Below are 21,800 nucleotides of genomic sequence, written 5' to 3'. Positions count from 1 at the left end.
CAGAGAATGGAAACTTTGAGCATTTTTCATTGTAGTCCTGTATTCCTGTACTTGAGTACACGTGACAATAAAATCCAATCCTAATGCTAACTGTCCATGAAAAGATAATGGAGACTGGAATACACCCACAGTGCTGTTAGGAAGACAATGCTGAAATTTGACCCAGTGATAGTGGAGTAACAGTGATATTGCTCCATGTCAGGATGTTGTCTGCTGTAGAGGTAGAGAAGGTTAATCAGACTAATACTTGGAATGAAAATATGAGGAAAAGTTGGACAGGTTTGAATCTGCTGCAAATTAGAACAATAAGAGGTAATAGGGTGTGGAGGTGGATGAACACAGTAAGGCCAGGCAGTATCAGAGGAGCAGGAAAGCTGACGTTTTGGGTCTGGAACCCTTCTTTGGAAATGGGGGAGGGGTAGGGGATTCTGAAATAAATAGAGAGGGGGTGAGAGGCGATGATGGAAGGTGGATAAAAGAGCAGATAGATGGGCATCTCCATCCTAGGCCTCCTCCAGTGCCACAACGATGCCACCCGAAGGTTGCCGGAACAACACCTCATATTGCGCTTGGGAACCCTGCAGCCCAATGGTATCAACGTGAACTTCACAAGCTTCAAAATCTCCCCACCCCCGACCTCATCCTAAACCCAACCCAGCTCATCCCCACCTCCTTGACCCGTCCGTCTTTTCTCCCACTAATCTGCTCCTCCCACCTCACTGACCAACACCCACCCCCAACTCTTACCTACCAGCCTCATCCCCGCCTCTTTGACCTGTCTGTCTTCCCTCAACTGACCAACCCCTATCCCAGCTCCCTACCTACACTCACCTTTACTGGCTCCATCCCCGCCTCCTTGACCTGTCTGTCTTCTCTCCAACTATCTGCTCCTTTATCCACCTTCTATCACTGCCTCCACCGCTCTCTCGATTTATTTCAAAGTCCCCTTCCTCTCCCCCATTTCTGAAGAAGAGTCCAGACCCGAAGCGTCAGCTTTCCTGTTCCTCTGATACTGCTTGGCCTGCTGTGTTCGTCCAGCTCTATACCTTGTTATCTCAGATTCTCCAGCATCGGCAGTTCCTACTATCTCAGAACAGTAAGAGGTGACTTGACAGAAACAAATAAGATCCTGAGGGGTTTTGTAAGGGTAGATATGGAGAGGATGTTTCCTTCTTTGGGAAATCTAGAAGTTGGTGTCATTGTTTAAAACTCATTTAAAAGGGAGACAAATAACATTTCTGATAAGGGTTCATAAATCTTTGGAACTCTCTTCTGTAAAAAAATAGTGAAGCCAGAGTACTTGAATATTTTTTGAAGGCCGAAGAAGACAGATTCTTGTTAAGCAAAGAGTTGAAAAGTTATCAAGGGTGACAGGGATGTGGATTTGAGGTTACAGTTATATCAGCCAATCTTTTCGAATGGCGAAGCAGGCTCATGGTCTGACTGGTCTAGTGCTCCCCCTTATTCATATGAAAACATTACACATTGTCCAAAAGGATGTCCTGGCTTTTCCAGTTTTTTTAATGTCCTTGAGCTTGATGTACAGAGGATAACTTCAAAATTTGAGGATGGTACCAAGCTTGGAAGCATGGTGAGCCACGAGGATTGTGTAGAATCTCAGAAGGACATAGCAAAGTTGTTGGAACCAGTAGACAAGCAGCAGATGTAATTCAATTTAGAGAAGTTTTTTTTAACCTTTTCATGGCCAGCATTTGTTACCCATTTCTAAAGGTCTTTGAACCTTTGTTAGAGTCATTTCAGAGGTAAATAAAGACTCAATCACACTGTTGCAGGTCTGGAGCCACATGTAGGTCAGACTTGATGATAACAGCAGATTCCCTTCCCTAAACAACATTTGTAAGGGCTGAAAGAGCTGAGTGTACAAATGCAAAAATCATGGAAAGTGGCAGGGAAGGTTGGGAGAGCAGTTAAATAGGTAGAGAGTAGATTTATTAATAAGGGCATAGAGTACAAGAGTAAAGAGGTAATGTTGAACTTGCTTAAAAAAAGAATGATTCAGCCTCAAATGGAGTATAGCATTTAGTTCTGGGTGCCACACTTTATAAAAGATGTGAAGGCATTAGAGACAGTGCAGAAACGTCTAATGAGAGTGATCCTGGGGATGAGGAACTTCAGTTACCTAATTAGATTGGAGAAGTGGTCGCCATCTAAGAATACAGAATAAACTATTTAAGTCTGGGATGAGGAGAAATTTCTTCATGCAGAGAGTGGTGAGCCAGTGTAATTATCTGCCACAGAAAGTGGTTGAGACCAAAACATGGCATAGTTTCAAGAAGGAATTACATACAGATTTTAAGGTTAAAGGGATCTAAGGGTGTGGGGCGAAAGTGGGAACAGGGTACTGAGTTGAATGATCAGCCATGATCATATTGAATAGCAGAGCAGGTTCAGAGGGTTGAAGTTAGGATTGTTTTCCTTCAGAAAAGAGAAAGATGTGAGGAGATTTAATAGAAGCATCCAAATTCATGACTAGTATGGATGAACAGATAAGGAGAAACTGTTCCCACTAGTGGAAGGATCAAAAATGGGAGGACACAGATTTAAGGCAACTGGCAAAAGAAGTGACAGAGACAGGAGAAGATCCTTTTCATGCAGTGGGTAGTTACAGTCTGGAATGCATTGCCTGAGAGATGTTGGAGGCAAGATCATTTGCAGCATTCAAAGGGAATTAGATGATTATCTGAAAAGAAAGAATTTGCAGGGTTACAGGGAGAAAGTGGGGGGAAAGGCACTAGTTGCATTGCTCATTTGGCAGTCAGTACAAACCCCAAAAACTGAATGGTCTCCTACAATGATACAATCACATTGTAGTCCCCGAAACAGATTTTGTAAACAAACTCAAACTTTTGAAAGGGAATCTGATAACTGCTCAAAGGAAAATTACTCACAGGGCCATAAGGGAAAGAACAGGAAAGCGATACCTATCATGTTCATCATGTTCAGAACATTCCAATTATCACTACCATGGCTCACTTTCTAAGTTAATTAAGAAAAATACACAGAAAAAGTAACAATGAAAATATTGAGGTGGATTGAAATCATTGCTGCAAACGTTCATAAAGAAATAAAAATGTATTAAATAAATTTTATTTAAAAACATTACCCCTTTCACACTTGTCAGAGATCCACATTACCAGTCAATTGGATGCAGGTAGCTATGTTTATCACAGACAATCCCAGCAGTCAAGCTTTCTGAAATGCCTAAACATGAGTCTGAGTACTTCAAAGCAAAACTGCAAAAAATGCCTTCTGAAGGTCAAACTGTCTCCACAACTAATTAGGCCTTGACTGAGTGGCTGAAGATAATTAAAATCAAAGTTCTCCTCTCGAAATGTCAGTCAGAATTCAGAAAATATTTACCTGAAACAGAAGCAGCCCATATGTTACATAATGAACGGTGGTAGACCCAAATAATGTTACTTAAAAAGGTTCTTCTAACCTAAATGACAAGGTGGCAGCTATGGAAATAGTCACGATAAAATAAAGTCAAGGTTGAAAACTTTAACTTTCATGTTCGCCATGACCACATTGAACAGCAGAGCAGGTTCATTGGGCAGAATGGACTATTCCTCTTTTTATTCCAATGTTTTTGCTTTCTAAAACCTTTTCTAAAGTGCCTGACCTCTGTGATTACTCTCTGTTATGGTGAGCTGAGAACTGTTCTCCAATCATCAATACAGTCCACTTACCAGTGTTATTTTGTTATAGCAATATGGACAGTGGCTCTGAGATGGGGTGAGAAGTTAAACTTAATGCTAATGCATAGCTATAAACCACAAATACAGTAGTAAAGAATGTAACACATTACATTCTGAAATAATTTTTTCCGGTAATAATGCCATTTCTAGTCTTTGGAGTCATTCAGTAATTCCACACGACCTATTCCCTTTTATCGTCTTGCATTGAAATTGTTAGAACTATTCTTAGAAATGTTTTGAGTTAAAATGTGTGACCTTTGCTATTGGCAATAATGGGCTTGCAGATGTTTCTTATTAGACAGTTTAGGCTGCTTTGTAAAAATAAGCAGCTCGTAGCAGCAGGAGAATCAAACCCCTGTGTCAACCGCAGCAGACAGAAACAGCAGGTGTGACTTCCCGTTTGAACAAAGACATAGTTAATGACTTCTATGTCAATTGAAAGGATCAAATCCAAGAGGAAATGCAGAGTTCATCAAGGACACCCAAATGTGGGTTGAATCTTACTGGCTAAGCGCCAGCTGTGTTGAGTTCTTTTTTGCAAGAATTGTTCAGTGTGAGTCCTGCTGAGTCTTCCCATCGTATATTCTCAAACTTGCTCTATTAGCCACCTATCACATCTCCTCCAATTCTAGCTCCATTTTACCTCGTACCATTCCCAGAACAATTCAAAATTGCCAGTATATCCTAGAATGGTCTGACATCTTTAAAAGGCCTTTTTTTGTGCGCCCCAACCTTAGTGTAGGCACAGTTCTTGATATTTGGCCTGGTCATGGCAGACAAGGGAAATTTGGCACTTCCTTTTGCAGGCAGGAGTTCAGAAGAGCTGCTGGACAGGGTGGTGCAGAGGACAATTGTCCTTTCCCCACCACAACCAGCAGAGGAGACCAGCCTGGTCTGAGGATACCACCCGGGCCAGTGCAGTCTTGGTTACTTGGAGGAATGCACAGCCATATAGGAAGAAGGTCAATGATCTCCTCCACTCTGCCAACATAAGTGCCACCACCTTCTCTCTGACACATCCTCTATCTCTGCTTTTGAACCCAACTCCCACTAAGGATCATCCTCTACCACTAGTAGAATAAGAAGGAGGAAGGAAAGTATCTGTCTTGCTGTACCTGTTTTGCTAATCATTAAACTTTGCCCAACTCTGGTTAGCAGACCTGCAGATTGGCACTCAGTACCAGTTTTTTTTTTAACAAAAATGATATGGAACAGAAATGGACAGATGGAATTAACTCACAGATCAGCCATGACCTAACTGAATGGTGGAACTGACTCAAGGAACAAAATCGCCTTTTGGTTTGTGTATATACGTGACACAATTGCATTTCCCAGTACATCTGGTAGCCAGACATCCAGCAGTTATTCCACTCTTCAGCTCAATTTCCTTCATCTATCTTTACTGAAAATCTGTTCACTTGATATGAGGAAAGGACCTGGGATGCACACAGAACAATCCTAATATGGAAAAAAATTATGTTGGTCTAAGATACGATCAACCAGCTTGCCAGTCAAGAATGTATAGCAGTCCACTTGCTATTCAGAACATACCTATTTAAGCCTCTTTGTTAAGTAGGGATACCAGAGCAGTTAGAGACTCATATTTTTAATCGGCAGGAATGCTCACATGATCATCGATTCATACAGTGTAGAAGAGGCCCTTCAGCCCATTGAGTCTGTAATGCCAAAACTACACTAAATCTATACCAGTTCCACTGATCTACAAAAGAAAGATTTGTCAAATACAACGTTGATGAATGAGTAGCCAGTTCATCTACTCCATATATGATGACTAATTTTGCTTTATCTACCATACTGCAACAGTGAAGGAGTACATTTTAGTCCAGAGCCACTTAGAACCAGCTTAAATTGTACAATTTTAATGGTCAGAAAAATCAAATAGCTCATTACTTCTCAAACATAGTGGGCTTCCTTGCAAAATTCAAGGTCTTTAGAACATACTTTGTTAATTGAAACATTTTCTTAAGTGAAATTCACATTACTTTTAATTATAGTCACATTGTAAAGTTTGTTAGTTATTCTTGTTCAAACTTCATTTATCTGAAAATTATTAAACACTATTCCCAGGAATCCTCAGTATCAATATATACACACAATTCCAGACCATAAAGAACCTGTAGTTCATCCAGACTGTCCCACACAAATATGGATTGTGAAATATACATTTCACCCAATTTAAAAGCTATCCTTGTTTAAAAGGTATATTCTTATGATACTGATTTCTGTCTGTCCTGCTACCCCAGGTGGATCAAGTTCCATATTCTCAAAACTCTCTGCATCAACTTATTGTGTAACTGTGTTATAGAGACCAGAAAGGCACTTGCTTTGATCCCCGATTTGTGTTTTGCTCATAGTGCTGGGCCTGGTTTTCTCTAATATGTCAATACATTAATACATTCTAATATGTTCTCTAAATATCCTTTTCCTAACAGTGTATTTGAATTTTTAATATTGGCCTAAACCATTAATCTGGTGATCAGAACTTTAACATCTCATATCAAGCATCACATTCATTGAGTGCTTTACTAGACTATCAGCCTAACTTTCATTTTCAAGTCCTGGAGTGAGACTTGAATCCACCACTTTCTCAATTGGAATGAGAGTGCTTGAGTCAAGCTGACCAATTAGTTCATCATTAATATAGTTAAGACATACACACAGTGATTAAGTTCTGCACTTACTGTTACGGAATATGAAATTCTTCTCTGTTTGTCACCCTCATTCAGCTGTAACGTTTCCAGTGACCAAGCAGCAACAGGAAGCTTTAGGCCAAAGCTTGCAAGAGATGTCTCCTTTTTGAACTTGTAACATCTACTTAAAAGCAAGTAACAGATATTAAAGCATACTTCCTACATGGCTTTTTGTCACCTCGTGTAAACAATCTTAAAACTACGAGCAGAACGTGCCCAGATTCCCAATATCTCATTTCAGCTGGCAAAGTTTCCATCAGTTTGCAATGTTGGAAAACGTTCTTACAGCATTGAAGATTCAAGTAAATGAGAAATGCCTCTAAAAGAACAACTGCACATATAGTGTAAATAAATAGAAGAAATTGAACAAAGTGCAAAGCGAAATGGGGAATATCTATATACACACAAATTCTCATCCTATATGATATCTGAAAATGCAAGGCTGGAATAATATCTAAATATGGTTAGTGACAGAAATAAGCAAGTTCAAGTGAAAGTACGTTTATGTTATTAGACTTGTAGTTTGGTGCCTTTCACTACTTTCAGTAGATCGTATTATTTATACATAATTCTAATGGATGTAGTTATGGAGAAGAAGAAAAACACTTCATTGATTTGTTGATAATTTATCATTAATGATGTGTGACCTGAGAATGCAATTTGCCTCTGTATTTAGTTGAAGCATACACATTGTTTCATATTGCCTTGTCAACATACTAGTAATACTAGTTAAATACCAGATATTGAATTAAAGTTCTTGTATTTCTTATTGCAACATACATTCTTACAAACGGGAGTTTTCAGAAGATTACTTGCTGAAGTTAATGTAAAGGAGAATAAAAAGACACATTGAGCACCAGGAGAAAGTTGGAAAATTTCTGGTTGATAACAATAAAAAGGGATTGTTACCCCTTACAAAACAGAAAGGAAACATGTGTGGCTGAGGCTGTGGGGTCATAAATTTAGCGCTGAACTTTGTTTTATGCTCATGTATACGCAATGAAAAGATTATGAGTCAATCTATTTCATTAGACGCAAAAGACAATGAGCAATGTTAGCCATTTATTAAACAAACTTTGAACATATTTCAGTAATCTAAAGCAATCCCTTTCAAAGGAAAACAAACTATGGATGGACTAAAACCAAACGGGTGGAAATCCTAAATTGAATCATTGGAAACAGAAATTTATTGCAGAAGATGATCTATTTTTTGTGCTCAGAGTTCCTTGAGAATGAAAGAGAACCTTTTGGAAGAGATTGGGGTGTCTAAAATTAAAGATTGGGGTGTCTAAAATCTAGTAAAACACTGACACCATGAAATGTAAGTAGAATATGTTTGAAACATCAAAAATATGCTCTATTCAAAAGAGGGAAGGTTATCTCGGTCTAGCTGATTCTACTGAGAATGTAAATACAGAAACACTGGGCGGAATATTGTAGAGGCCTTTGCGATGTGGGCTATGGTGAAATTTGTAGTGGAATCACACAGTGGTCCAATGAAGTTTATCTCAACATTGGGAGCAACCCAATGCGTTCTTTATGTGCCTGCTCTGTGACAAGGTGAGTTTCTCACGAGGCAGTGGCGAGTTATCAAGTCAAGAGGGCTTATTAAACTATTTAAAACCACAAATTGCCTCATTAATATTCAGCTCCATTTCTTAATAAATGTGCCAAACAGACTGGACATTAAGAGTTCTTGACATGGAAGTCAAATTGGACACTTGGTGAATTCAGCTCACCAGTTACTCTGAAGGAGCTTCACGTCAGACACCGGGCTTTTCATCTCAGTACACAATCTGTGGGCACCACCGACATTGGCATCTGACATGTGCCAGCTCTAATAGCCCTCATGGCACATCTCGGAATCCACTTATATGTCGCTTCGGCACTTCGATGCTGTACCTCCACCTGCACTGGCAACTATCATTGTAATGCTACAGCAAGGACACCGCACACTCAAGGGCACACACCAAGGAGCTGATGCATTATTGTTGCTGCCAACCCCATTCACCCCCTCTATTATGCCCCTTACCACACGGACCCCTCGTGGCATCACACACCTGTGGCCAAGGGTAGAGGGACAATCCTAGGCTTTGGGTGAGTTTTTTTTTCAATTCATTCATGGGATGTGACTTCACTGGCCAGGCCAATATTTATTGCCTATCCTTAATTGCTCAGAGGGAAGTTGAGAATCAACCACAGTGGTGAGGGCCTGGAGTCACATGTAGGCCAGACTGGTTAAGAATGGCAGATTTCCTTCCCTAAAGTACGTTAGTGAATGAGATGGGTTTTTCCGACGATCGGAAACGGCTTCATGGTCATCATCAGACTCTTAATCCCAATTTTTACAGTATTCAAATTCCAACAACTGTTACTAGGCCATGACCTCCACTCCCAGAGGCAGTGGCTCTGCCATTCCATAGAACCATCACTCTCTGATTGACTGAATTCTGCCCTCATGTCCTTATCCCTGGGGAAGAACAGTGGCTACCATGTTCAGTGCATGAGTAGCACCATGTGTCAAGCCTTCCTGAAAAGGCTGAGTGATTTTGGGCTCTCCATCACACAGAGAATAATTTTCTCAACTTTATGCTGTCCATGTTATTTTTGTTTGGCAACTGATACTGCACATTTTGGGTCTACTGGTGAAGATTGAAAGCCCTTTTTAACCAATTACAGGTGGGATTTCAAAGTCTAGTTCTAAATAAAGGTATATTTTAAACACAAATTTCAAAAAAACCATTTACTCATCAATCAGTGGAAACACTGTCAGCTCATTACGAGATTGAACACATTCTGAGACAACTATCTGTTGTTATCGGCCTATACTCTTATGGATAAAGTTCAAAAAGAACCAGACCACAGAAGCACACTGCTGAGCTGTGAATGGCTCATAGAGATCCTGTCTGCAGAGTCCTAGACAAATTACCTGAGTCATAATTGAGCATTAGATTTGGAGATCTCAATAATATTCAGTGGTTTTCAAAATAATCTCTGGAAGTGAAATAATTTTAACTGTAAAAATATTTGTGGTCAAACCATGAAGTGATGAAGAAGCAAGACCATATTTTTCTTAAAAATTCCCCAGACAACTAGCTATTAGAATGTCCACACCTTTCAATAATATATTTTGACTTAGAATAAAATATGAATGAGAAGAATGTCGATGGTCATTTTTATATTGGCACTATTAGTTTAACTGAATGAAGTGCGAGGTGGACAGCTTTTCTAAGTCAAATGTTGTTTTATTTATGACAAGAAGTATATTTTTAAATACAAATTTTAGCAGACAGCAGTTTAAGAAATTGCACTTTACACATAACAGTGGTTGGTACTCAGAGCCCAACATGACACTGTCTACCCATTTGGCACTGTAAAACAACCTTGTGATGTGTTGTAGGTCACTCAGGGAGTCCAAGTTGCTGTGATAATGTGCACTTTTAATGTGCATGATGTGGTTTAGAACAATGGAAAATGATGCTTGAGGCCCTAACATTCTTTCCATAACATGGCAGGTCAGGAACCTCTCCTGTTCTTACCATCTGCTATTGGTGTGTGTTGGAAAGTTGATAATCAAGCTGTTCAACTGCATAGTGAATGTAGCTTCCTTGACTATCAAATTCTGGGATGGGACTCACACCAGGAATTTCTGGCTGAGACACCAATAAGCTGCAGTGATTGTCACAAGGTCAGTCAGGTGGACGTTACAGAATATAAGTTCTCTGACTGGGGCTATTAATCTGGTCCAATCGGGGACCCCTGGCTGACAGATATAAACAGGAGTGTCAGAGGTTCTGTCTACCCTGAGATAGCCGGACCAGTGTCAATTACTACACATGGGTAAAGGGCGGGGGGCGTGCGGGGGGCGCAGCTTGGTGACAGGATGGTGGCCTCTGTGGAGTTATTTTAGTGCTGATGAGAGAAACAAATACGGTCCTGAAGAAATTTGCTTGCAAAAGTCATCTTTGAATTGGAGTAAGCATTTGTCATATCATATCATTATTTGGTAAGCTTGACTCATTTGATCCTGCTATTGAACAATGGGCCCAGTATGTGGAAAGAATGTTTTTCCAGGTTTTTTTCCAGGCAGATGACATTGGGGCAGATGAAAAGCATTGAGTAATTCTCCTGACAGCTGTGGACCTGCAGCTTTTTTGGTTATTAGGAGCCTAACTTTTCCTGAGGCACCAGATTCTAAAACCTTTCAAGAGTTGATGGATTTAATTAAGGAATATTTTGACCAAAGCATCCTTTAATTCTGAGATACTATCAGTTTCACTGGGCATTTGAGAATCAGGGGAATCTGTATTGGGTTTTTTAGAATAGGTTAAGATAGAATGACGCAAAGTCAGCTCACAGTAAAACCCAAAAAACAACCCAAGTCTTGGCCAAATGGTCAACGTTTTCTTCTGGATCCAGACCAGCAAGCCATTGTAGTTGCTGCTGGTATGCAGACTCAACACAGCAAAACGGTCCCATAGGCCTGAATTGACCAAGGGAACTCATAGGCCGGTAACCAGGAGAGTGCACATCCTGGAAAGTTCACCTACACCTATTTTGAAACATTTAAATTGCTTAGCAACATCCAAATTAGAACTAATCAAACTAAATGCCTAGTTAAATGGTCACCCATGTTTTAATGACGATTGCTCCCAGCACGGCCATTTCGCTGATTGCAAAACCAGTCTTTAACAAAATTCACTCTGGACTCCAACCCTTATGTTTGTGTAAGATCTCGGCTAGACTGAGAACCTACACTGGGGATCTTTTACAGATCAAGGATGCAACTTCGGTTCTGGTCTTGCATAAGAAGCAGCTGGTTCAGTTACCACTGCCTGTAGTAAAAGGCTCAGGGTCAAGCCTGATGGGGCAAAATTGGTTGAGAAAGATTCACCTCGATTGGCTCAACGTTTCCCAATTAGAAAATGGCTGCCTCAGTGAAGTCCTAATTAAATACCTGGAAGTTTCCAGAAAGGTCTAGAGATGAACAAATAAGCCAAGCCACCTTGCATGTTGACCAAGAAGCAATTCCATGAATTATTTCAGAAACTATTCTTTATGTCACAAGATTGCCATTAAACAACCCATGTATTGTTTATTTTTAATGATTTGTTTTTGTCACTGAGATAATTTTCAATGAATTCATGTATTAAGTTTCTAAACTACCACAACTGTGACCACAGGTGAGTTCATTCTTTACAGATAATATTCATCACCACTCAAGTTAGCAGAGCATGGAACAAATTAAGGAAAAGACTCATCAATCTTAGATTAAGAGATAACAGCTGCCAATTCCAGCTAACATTTTCAAAGTCTCCAACGACCCTCCTGCAGGTCCAACTAAATTTATCCCAGCCATTGCATGACCTGCATACATCATCGGACACAACACTAATGGAGCAGCTTCCCAGGTTTCGACCGCAGGATATCACATTACACAGCCTCAAAGTAAACTGCTCAGGATCTACGATGATAATTACTGCCATGGAAACTGATCAGAAAAGGGCATTGATCTTTGAAAGAGAGCTCTTTTATTTGTATAGTGTCTCTCATGACCACAGGATTGTCTCAAAGTTAATTTAAACAAATAATAGACAAACACCTGCGCACATATAAAGTATGGACTTGATTAGGTTTTGATAAAACATCAAAATTACCAGAGATTTTAATTTTGTCATTGCTCTCCCCTTACATCCTGCAAATATTGGTCTATTAGATGGGCTCATATTACTTGGTACGTTTTCTAGTAAATCAAGAAATCTAGTCAGATTCATGTAATCATCTCAAGGAACTTGAAACTGTACAGAAACTAACAGATGAATTATTAATGGAGCCTTGGCCCTTTCACGAGGGAGAATGGTCAATGCCAAGACAGCTTTGTAACATTTTCATTTTCTTTTTTGAATGACTTTTGTGAAACTTAATTTTTGTCAAATTATTGAATCCAGTACAAGCTTTTAGTGTTGGTTCAGAAAAAGTTCACATGGTAATTATTCTCTCCGGATTTTATGTAATTTCTACAATGTGTGATCTAACCTTCAATCTTTCTTAGCATTCAAAAACAGACAATGTAAGTAGCTCAGAACTCAGTTGTGTAAACACTGAAATCTGAATTAGGAGCAGAAGTAAGATATTTGGTCCCTCAAGCCTGCTCCACCATTCAATAGAATCACAACTGATCTGTTCGTGTTTTGAATTCCACATTCCCGTTTTTCCAGACCATCTTTGGTTTCCCTACCTAACGAGAATCTACCATCACTGACTTAAAAATATTCACTGGTCCTTCTGAGGCAGTGAGTTGTAAAGTTACACAACACTGAGAGAAAAAAAATCTCATCATCTCTGTAGTGAAAGGTGACCCTAAACTTAAAATGGTGACCCCTAGTTCTGGGCTCACTCACAAGAGGAAGCATCCTTGTTATGTCCATCATGCCAAGACTGTTCAGAATCTTGTTTCTTTTAATTAAGTCAACCACATTGCTGTAGGTCTAGAGTCACATTTAGGCCAGATCAGGTAAGGATGGCAGTTTCCTTCCCTAAAGGATTTTAGTGAACCAGATGGGTTTTTCCAACAATGGGGCTGTGGTCATAATTAGATTCTTAATTCCAGATTTTTATAGAATTCAAATTCCATTATCTGAACCTCACCGAAAACCAATTCAGTTTTTCCAGGAAACAACAAATGCTAGAGATCACAGCAGGTCAGACAACATCCATTGAGGGACAACAAGCTTTTCGTGTCTAGATTACTCTTCTTCAGAGCTGAAGTGAAGTGTCAAGGGCAGCATTTATGCTATAGTTTGGTGGTGGTGGTGGTGAGGTGTAAAGTGCGTGTGGAGAAAAGATGTTGATAGTTCAGGTTAAGAGATCGGAATGTGAAAATCTGACTCTGTCCAGCCTTTCCTCATAAGACGATTTGCTCATTCCAAGCACCAATCTAGTAAACTTCCTCTGAACAGCCTCCTACACATTTACATCCATCCAAAACCGTACACAGTATTTGAGATGTGGTCTCACCAATGACTATATAACTGAAGCAAACACCCTTTCTTATCTGTTCAATTGCTCTCCTAATCAGGAATAGAATTTGGTTGGCCTTCTTAATTACTTGCTGTACTTGAATTTTAATGTTTTATGACTCATACACTAGCCTAGTGGTATTATTGTTGGACTGTTAATCCAGAGACCCAGATAACTTTCTGAGGACCCAGGCTCAAATCCCACCACTGCAGATAATGAAATTTGAATTCTATAAAAATCTGGAATTAAGAATCTAATTATGACCATGGCCCCATTGTTGGAAAAACCCATCTGGTTCACTAAAATCCTTTAGGGAAGGAAACTGCCATCCTTACCCGATCTGGCCTAAATGTGACTCTAGACCTACAGCAACGTGGTTGACTCTAAACTGCCCTCTGGGCAATTAGGGATGGGCAGTAAATGCTGCCTGGTCATCAACACCCTCATCCCATGAATGAATGAAGGAAGTCATTGGTATAAATTGTGAACAGTTGAGACTTGTGCAGGATCCTGTCATCATATCCTGCCAATCAGTAAAAAGGACCCATTTATCCAAACGCTCTGTTTTCTGCCAGTCAAACAACTTCCTTTCCATGTTAATACATTACTTGCTACACCATGAGCTCCTTATTAACACAAACTTTTTATGTGACAATTTGTCAAATTCTGGAAATCCAAGTACAGTATGCCAACAAGCTCCCTTTTATCCATAATGTTTAAATAATTCCACTAAATTGGTTTAAAAAGTTTTCCCTTTTACAAAACCTTTCTTGATTACTTTGATATTTCTTTAACTGTGCAGCTATAACCTCTTTAATGATCAATTCTAATACCATCCCCATGGCAAATGTCAGGTTAACTGGTTCTACAGTTTCCTGTTTTCTCCTTTGCCTCTTCTTGAGTGGAGACGTTAGGTTTATATTACTACTTTCAAATTAAAGATCTCTTAATAATACCATTTTATTTCTATCACTTGCTCAAATTACAAAATGTTGTTGGTTTTATGATTTTACATCTACTTTAGATGCCTGAGCTTACAGCTCCTTTTATTTGACATTAGCTTGTTTAGATCTTGACTTCATTCAACAGCGTAAGCTTGGTGGTTCCAAATTGCCAGGGTGTTTTATGTCAGCTATGAAACTTTAATTACATTGACTTCAATGAAAAACAAAATCAAGAGATATAAATTATGCTGACAACTTGCTAGCACTCATTTTACATAAAACTCTGATTTATACAATTGTCACAAAGACTTCCTTAGCTAGAAAAATGAGTCATTTTCACCGCTCTTTAATGTCTAGATACTGGTATTTGCATTTGAGAATCAATGGCTTCGAGCACCTCGGCAAAAATGTGTGAAATTTAAGACTCAACTCAATGATGATCAATTATACTTCCAACTGAGATGGGGGAACCAATCATGAAATGTGAATCCATCTTCTCATGATGAACACAGTGCACAAATCAGAAGAAACCTCTTTATCGAGAGTGAAAACAAAATGCTCTGATTGTTGTAGATCTGAAATTCTAGCAGGTCTGGTAGCATCTGTGGAGAGAGAAACAGTTCTATGAAGAAAAGTCGTATTGGATTTGAAGGCGCTGGAGCAGTACCGTCAAAGCTGCACGCGCAAGATCCTGCGAATCTGCTGTGAAGAAAGACGCACCAACACCAGCATCCTCGATCAGGCCAACATTCCTGGCATCGAGGCACTGACCACTGACCATTGACTACGATGGTCTGCAATGTCATCTGCATGACTAACTTGAGACTTCCCAAGCAGGTTTTGTACTCCCAGCTCCGAAGTGGCAGGTGAGCCCCAGGGGAACAGAGGAAGCGCTTCAAGTGATACTTTCAAGGCCTCACTAGTGAAGTGCGGCATTCCCACAGACACCTGGGAATCACTGGCTGAAGACCGTCCAAAGTGGAGGAAGAGCATCCAGGAAAGCGTTGAGCACCTCTAGACTTGCCATCGGGAAAAAGCAGAAGACAGGCAAAAACAACGAAAGGGACATGATGCCACACCAATGCCCAACCCACCCATTCTCCAAGGATCATCTTCTTCCCCAAGTGTAACAAAGCCTGCAGAAGCCTCATACAACCACCTACAACTCATCCTGGGAGTGGAAAAGGTTCATCCTCATCTGCGAGGAGCCACCAATGATGATATTAATGATGATGGTAATTCTGATGCTCTCTCTACAGATGCTTCTAGACCTGCTCAGTTTTTTTTTCAGGACTTTTTATCTTTATCCAGAGGTTGGTTAATATCTGAAACTACACAGAATAATTGACGTGACTAGAATGAATGCATTTAAGCATAAGCTGGGTAAACATGGGAGAGGGAAAAAAGGCTTATGTTGATGGGATTAGTTGAAAAAGAGAGAAACATTGTGTGGATTATATGGCCTGTTATGGCCCTGTTGGGAAATGTGGTCTGCTTTTCTTCTGAGAATATTAAATAACCCTATTTAGCATTGTTCTGCTGCAAGAGTTTTTCTTTTAATTTTAGGCATCATTTTGGGATAACAATCTGGAGAGAAATGGAAAAGTATAGCATTTCCAGATTTGGCTAATTGGGATCTAGCCACCAAGCAAGAGATGGAATGTGCTGCAGCAAATAAGTAAAAGCAGATTGATTCTTCAAAGCTGTGTGACTGAATCTTTCCCTAGGTGTAAGATGTTTACAGGTGCACTCGTAGACTGCCGGGACACAATTCTGCTTTTGGAACGGAATTTCTTGCAGGTTGTCTAAGTGTGAAGGAAAGATTTGTGTTCAACATGCAGTCCAATGGTAGAAGGGAACAATCCAAAAGCTCAACAGAACATAAGTTTTGTTTCACATGTGAAATGTTGAGTTGAGATCCATACACAAAAATTATTGGAACAAAATGATTTCATGTTAGAAAGCCAGCTACTAACTTGATAATGCAAAACACATATTCCAAAAAACAAAGAACCGTCTCTTGCCACATTAGGCCCACGCTTACAGAATAATGTATCTTGTTCGGTTGCTGTTACGTGCTGTGCATGAAACTGATTTTGGGGTTTTCCTCCAGAAGGGTATCTTTACCTGATATGACAAGACTGTCATTATACATTATATCATAAGAAATTAGTTAAATGAATGAATATGGTTTTGCTTGATGGCCAAAGTCATTTGCACTTGCTGTCTGAATAGAAGTTGTGCTGGGGTTGATAATCCCTTCTCCACTTGTGCTGCACAAAAATATACAATGCCATATGAAGATTTTTGATTTGTTTCTCGATATTTGATGATAATTGATTTGACAGTACATATAGTACAGCACAGGAACAGGCTCTTCAGCCCATCGAGTAAATGCTGACCATGATGCCATTCTGAACTAATCCCATCTGCCTGCATATGGTCCATATTCCCCTATTCCTTGCCTGTTCATTGTCTGTCTTAATTAATGTTGTTATCTTATCTGCTTCTAACACCTTCTCTCATAACACGTTCCAGGCACAAACCACCCTCTGTGTAAAAAAAAAAGCCTGCCTCTCACTTCTACTTTAAACTTTCCCTCCTTTCTCACCTTAAACCTAGAAGCCTCAATCCCTCAAATACTTGATGTTCCACACTTGGAAAAGATTCAGATTATTCAACCTATTCATGCCTCCCATAATTGTGTATACTTCTATCAGGTCGCCCCTCAGCCTCTGATGCTAAGCAAAAACAATCCAAGTTTGATCAGCCTCCCCTCATAGCTAATAAACTCCACTTGAGGCAAAATCCTGGTAAACCTCTTCCACACTGTCTCCAAAACCTCTACGTCCTTCCTATAGTATGACAACCAGAACTTCACCCAATACTCCAAATATAGCCTAACTAAAGTTTTTATACAGCCGCAACACAACTTGCCAATTTTTATACTTGATGCCTTGAGTGATGAAGGCAAGCATACTGTAGGCTTTCTTTATGATCTTATCCACTTGTGTTGCCAATTTCAAGGAGCTTTGGATTTGCCCCCAAGATCCCTCTGTATATCCCTCTGTACTCTCCTAAGGGTACTGCCACTTACTGTGAGGGTCTTGCCATTGTGTTGCTAAGTCATCAAACAATGAGAAATTTGAAGAAGTAATCTTTGAAAGCAATGTATTCTTTCCCATACTCTCAGGCCATGCCTAAATAATCTTCTGCCATTTGTGTAGTTATTCAATTTCAGAAATTGCTGATTGCAACTGTTCACACTGACTCTCTCTACCGTGTAAGAGGTCCACTGTAAGAATATCTTCAACTTTAACAGATTCATTTGTGTCACATGTGTTCTATTCTATCACAGTGGAACAAGGTGGTGTGGTTTGAATCTCATGAATTGTGACTGTACCAAAATCTTTGCACACTGTTAGTCCTGCCACTGCTGGCCCATTTGTAACTGCCAGGTAGAAAATTTCAAGAAGCCTAGGTTAGCCTGTATAGTGACATTGCAGTATGATTCTATGAATGCATGGAATTGGTGATCGATGCTACACTGAGATGGTCTCTCAGAGTACCATGAAGCACCATTTGATTAAGCACATATTTTTCAGTATAGATAATAGTAATAGTAATAGCTTCTGTGTCAATTATAACTTTAAAAGTGTGTTATCCTGCATTTTCAGGACATATAACAGTAATGATAGTAAGAGTTTCTGAACACCTTGTAGTGTCCATATGATGTGCGTGGTTCTCAATCTGGAAGCCTTGATCATCTTAAAATTTCTCTTTTGCTTGGTTTACCCTGAATCTTATTAATGTTTGTGCTTAAACACCTTAACACTTTCCTGCAGCCAATATTGTGGGTTTGTACAGTGATGTTGGTAACTTGTGTTTTGTTTTAGGATCTGGCTTGGTCTTTGAAACCAGATTTCCTGCACATGCATGCCCAATGTCCCTTGGTGCCACATGCATCGTGAATACAAAGAAAAGTTGTACAGATCTTGGAAAGATGCATTAAAACCCATCTGGTATAAATCTTATGGTTTTGAGTGCTTTGCTGACTATACTGGAGATTGAATAAAGACCTCGACACTGTTGAGTGTCGAATTCAAGTGATTTACTTAACGTGTATGGGGCAGTCAAGTCTCCAGTCAGCTCGTGCTGAGCTTTCTGTACTCACTTTCTCCAAACAGTGATGGATACAAGGTTTATATATATTTACTCGGGGCAGTTGGCTGGCTTGTTGCAGGTAATCAGCATACTATGGTTGGATACACAAGGTTCATGTAGACCCCTTATGAACTTGAAACTTATTTCCTCAGTTTTAGTGCTGGTATGGACTGTTCTAACTTCTGATTGATTGTTTAATTTCATTGAACTGTTATCTCAAGATGCATCCTGCTCTGTGTGGGTGACTGCATTCAGTAGTTTATGACAACATTAACACCATGTGTACATGTATTGTTCCTGATAGCAACAGCCACCAGAGATAATAACCTATGTGCTTTTAGACTCACATTGACCCTCCATTGCCTTGATCTTTGACTGTTTAGTGTGACCCACTCACTTGATCTGTAAGATAAAACTGCAAATGTTGTTTGAAAGTTACATTTCAAAACAACATGGGTTCTTAGTGTGGAAAACCACTTCTTAGTATTTTTTAAATTATATTTTCTTTTTGGAGAGCTTTTGTAGCTATGTTATCAGAAGCATTTAACTGTTGTTTATTTTAACATAGGAATTGTAAGCATTTGGACCTTTGTAAAAGACAGGCATACCTCTTACTTGAAAAAAACTTAGATTTTAAACAGGGAGAAAGTAGTTTTTTTTGTCTTCTAGCAGCTGAATGTCTATCTGCAGATCTATATTCTCAGTAGCTGATGCTTCTGGTTGTCAAAATTCTTGAAGTCCAGAGCTGCTATTTAGCTGATTTTCAATTAGCTTTCTAAATATCTGCTACTGAGTTCTTGGGTTTTGTGTTTACAGACAAACATCACTGTACTCTTTGCCTCCATCTTTATCTGATGCAGCAATGCTTGTGATATCCCTCGTGACATAAGAAACTGGAATGTCGGTAATGTGCCATTGAAAATTCCAACAGATGTTAATTACAGCTCGCTAAGACAACAGACTTTTTAACTAACCAGCACCTATGGGACCAGGAGTGTGCTGGCTGATCAAATATTCTGGTTGATCAAGAGCTCCGCATTATCAATGTAAAAACACACACTAAGTAATAGAAACATAATCCAGGGGATATGAACATCACTGTTATACTTTATTTCCAGCATAAATCACTTAAATAATAATGCACTTTGTCTTAAATACAACTTACTGGCAGAAACCCTTCTCACTGTCACCCTCAACTGACTACTCAGATAATACAGAGATTGCGATAATACAGTAATACAGTATACTGTATTTGAGGTATACAATTTTTGCTGGTTTATCAAGAGTGTCGATTCATAAGGTGTTGGTTAGAACAAAATTCGCTGTATATACAAACTTTACATTCATGGGAATATCCGTGTCAGGGCTAAGATATTGGGTTACTGTGGGTTGAAACTTGCCAGAAATTGACAAAGTGTCGTTTTCATCAAGTTTCATTGAAGCTATCTCTCCACGAAGCCTAATGTGTTTTCTCCTGCTATCATCCCAAACTGACCTCACTAACCAGTCACATCACCCGTATGGAACCCTGGTCATCTAATGCTAACCTGAATCTCCCACTTTCTATAGCTGTTGGGCATCTTGGGATCACTGACATGAGCACCACATTTAAAAGGCAGTTTTGCCTTTTTCGTAAGCACCGGCAGTCCACGGCTGGCTACATGTCTCAATTAACTTGTCCTGGACATGGTACACCTCCTGCGAGGGTAGGGTCTTGGCTCCCAATGGCAAGAAATGCATCATCCTGTTGAGATGCAAAAAATTCGATGTCTTGCTAATCAAATAAGAAGCATTGTCCCTTCCAATTGTTGTACTACTGTCCTGTTATCCCCACTGTGAACGTATTCATTTTGACTTGTTGCTTATGAAACATTTGCTCTTTTGTCTCCTGAAGGTACAAACGGCATTACCAGAGTCTCTGGTCCAGAGTACACCACCATAATAGAACGCTCTTACCCCATGTCTGAGGAAGGCAGCATGGGTGCCTCAAAGGATGCATCATTAAGGCTTTTTACTTCAGAACCCCCCATCATCTGAGATACTGACAGGTCTGAGTATTTTAGCTAGATTAGAGTCAGGAGCATCTACTGATGAGCACTTCACTGCCACATCTCCACAGCTTCTTGAGGAAGAAATGACCCAGGTCACTGCCACTCATAGGCCTGCCAGAGACCAGGCACCACCTCAGCCCCAGGCAGCAGAGGACCCCATGGTGGCAGAAATCAGGAATATCATTGACCAGTATAAACAGACACAGGATCAGCAAAGGGGTTTGTTCAAGGGTCCTGGGCAACCTGGCAATAAGTCTGCAGCACTGGAGTGTCATGGTTGAGACCTGCTATTTCAGGCATGTGAGTTGCTGCATCCATGGAAATGTTGGCAGCTGCCATGTGACACTGTATACTTCATAACTTTAACTGTTCATGCATTGAACGGATCAGAAATAACTCTTTCTGGAATAAACTGTTAAGGGGCAAGGACAAACTGTCATACAGGAATTGAGAGTAACACTCAACGTGTGGGAAAAGAAGTCAAAGATACAAAACTGTTTTAACAATTGCTTTATAACAGCCCCCTTATGTCACAAAGACAACCAATTGCTCTGCAGAAGAATTTAAGGAGTTAACTGCAGGAATACTGTGTCTTCAAACAGGCAGTCAATGCCAGAAGTAACAAGGAACAGGGAAGCTACTTCTGATAAGAATGCGAGCTGCAGAATTGATAGCTCCAGTGGAGTCATCAGTATTTTGGATAAAAGAATCTAAAGGATCATCAATAATGTCAGACCACAAACTTTATGGACAGAAAATTGTACAAGAATTCAACTCTAGGATTCCTCAGGGGCAGAATTTTGAAAAAACAACACTGCACAAGGATCAAAACTTGGGTACATCCAGAGGCAGACACTGTTAGTTGGAATTGCAGCTAAATTCCACCATTAATTGGATAATAGCCAAGTTGGGTTGAGGCTTAATTTGCTTACTTCAAGGGCCTTATTTTGATTGCCACATACAAGAAAAGTTAAATAATTGTAGGATTTCTTAATAGGTAGGCGAATTAAAGGTAGCTTGTGGAAACTTACTCAAAACATGCACCCACACTCCATGACTCTCGTGCTTAGCTCCAATGACAAAGCAACAGAGGAACATAGGAGCTTGAATTCACTCCAGGTTCTTCTTCCTCACAAGGAGACAAACCAGTGCTAATCCAGGCAAAGATGGAACTACATGCAGTGCCAACAG

The sequence above is a fragment of the Rhincodon typus genome, chromosome 28, assembly GCF_021869965.1.
Source record: "Rhincodon typus isolate 14 chromosome 28, sRhiTyp1.1, whole genome shotgun sequence".
NCBI lineage: Eukaryota > Metazoa > Chordata > Chondrichthyes > Orectolobiformes > Rhincodontidae > Rhincodon > Rhincodon typus.
The sequence above is the reverse complement of the archived record's forward strand: the minus strand, read 5'-3'. Positions refer to the sequence as shown.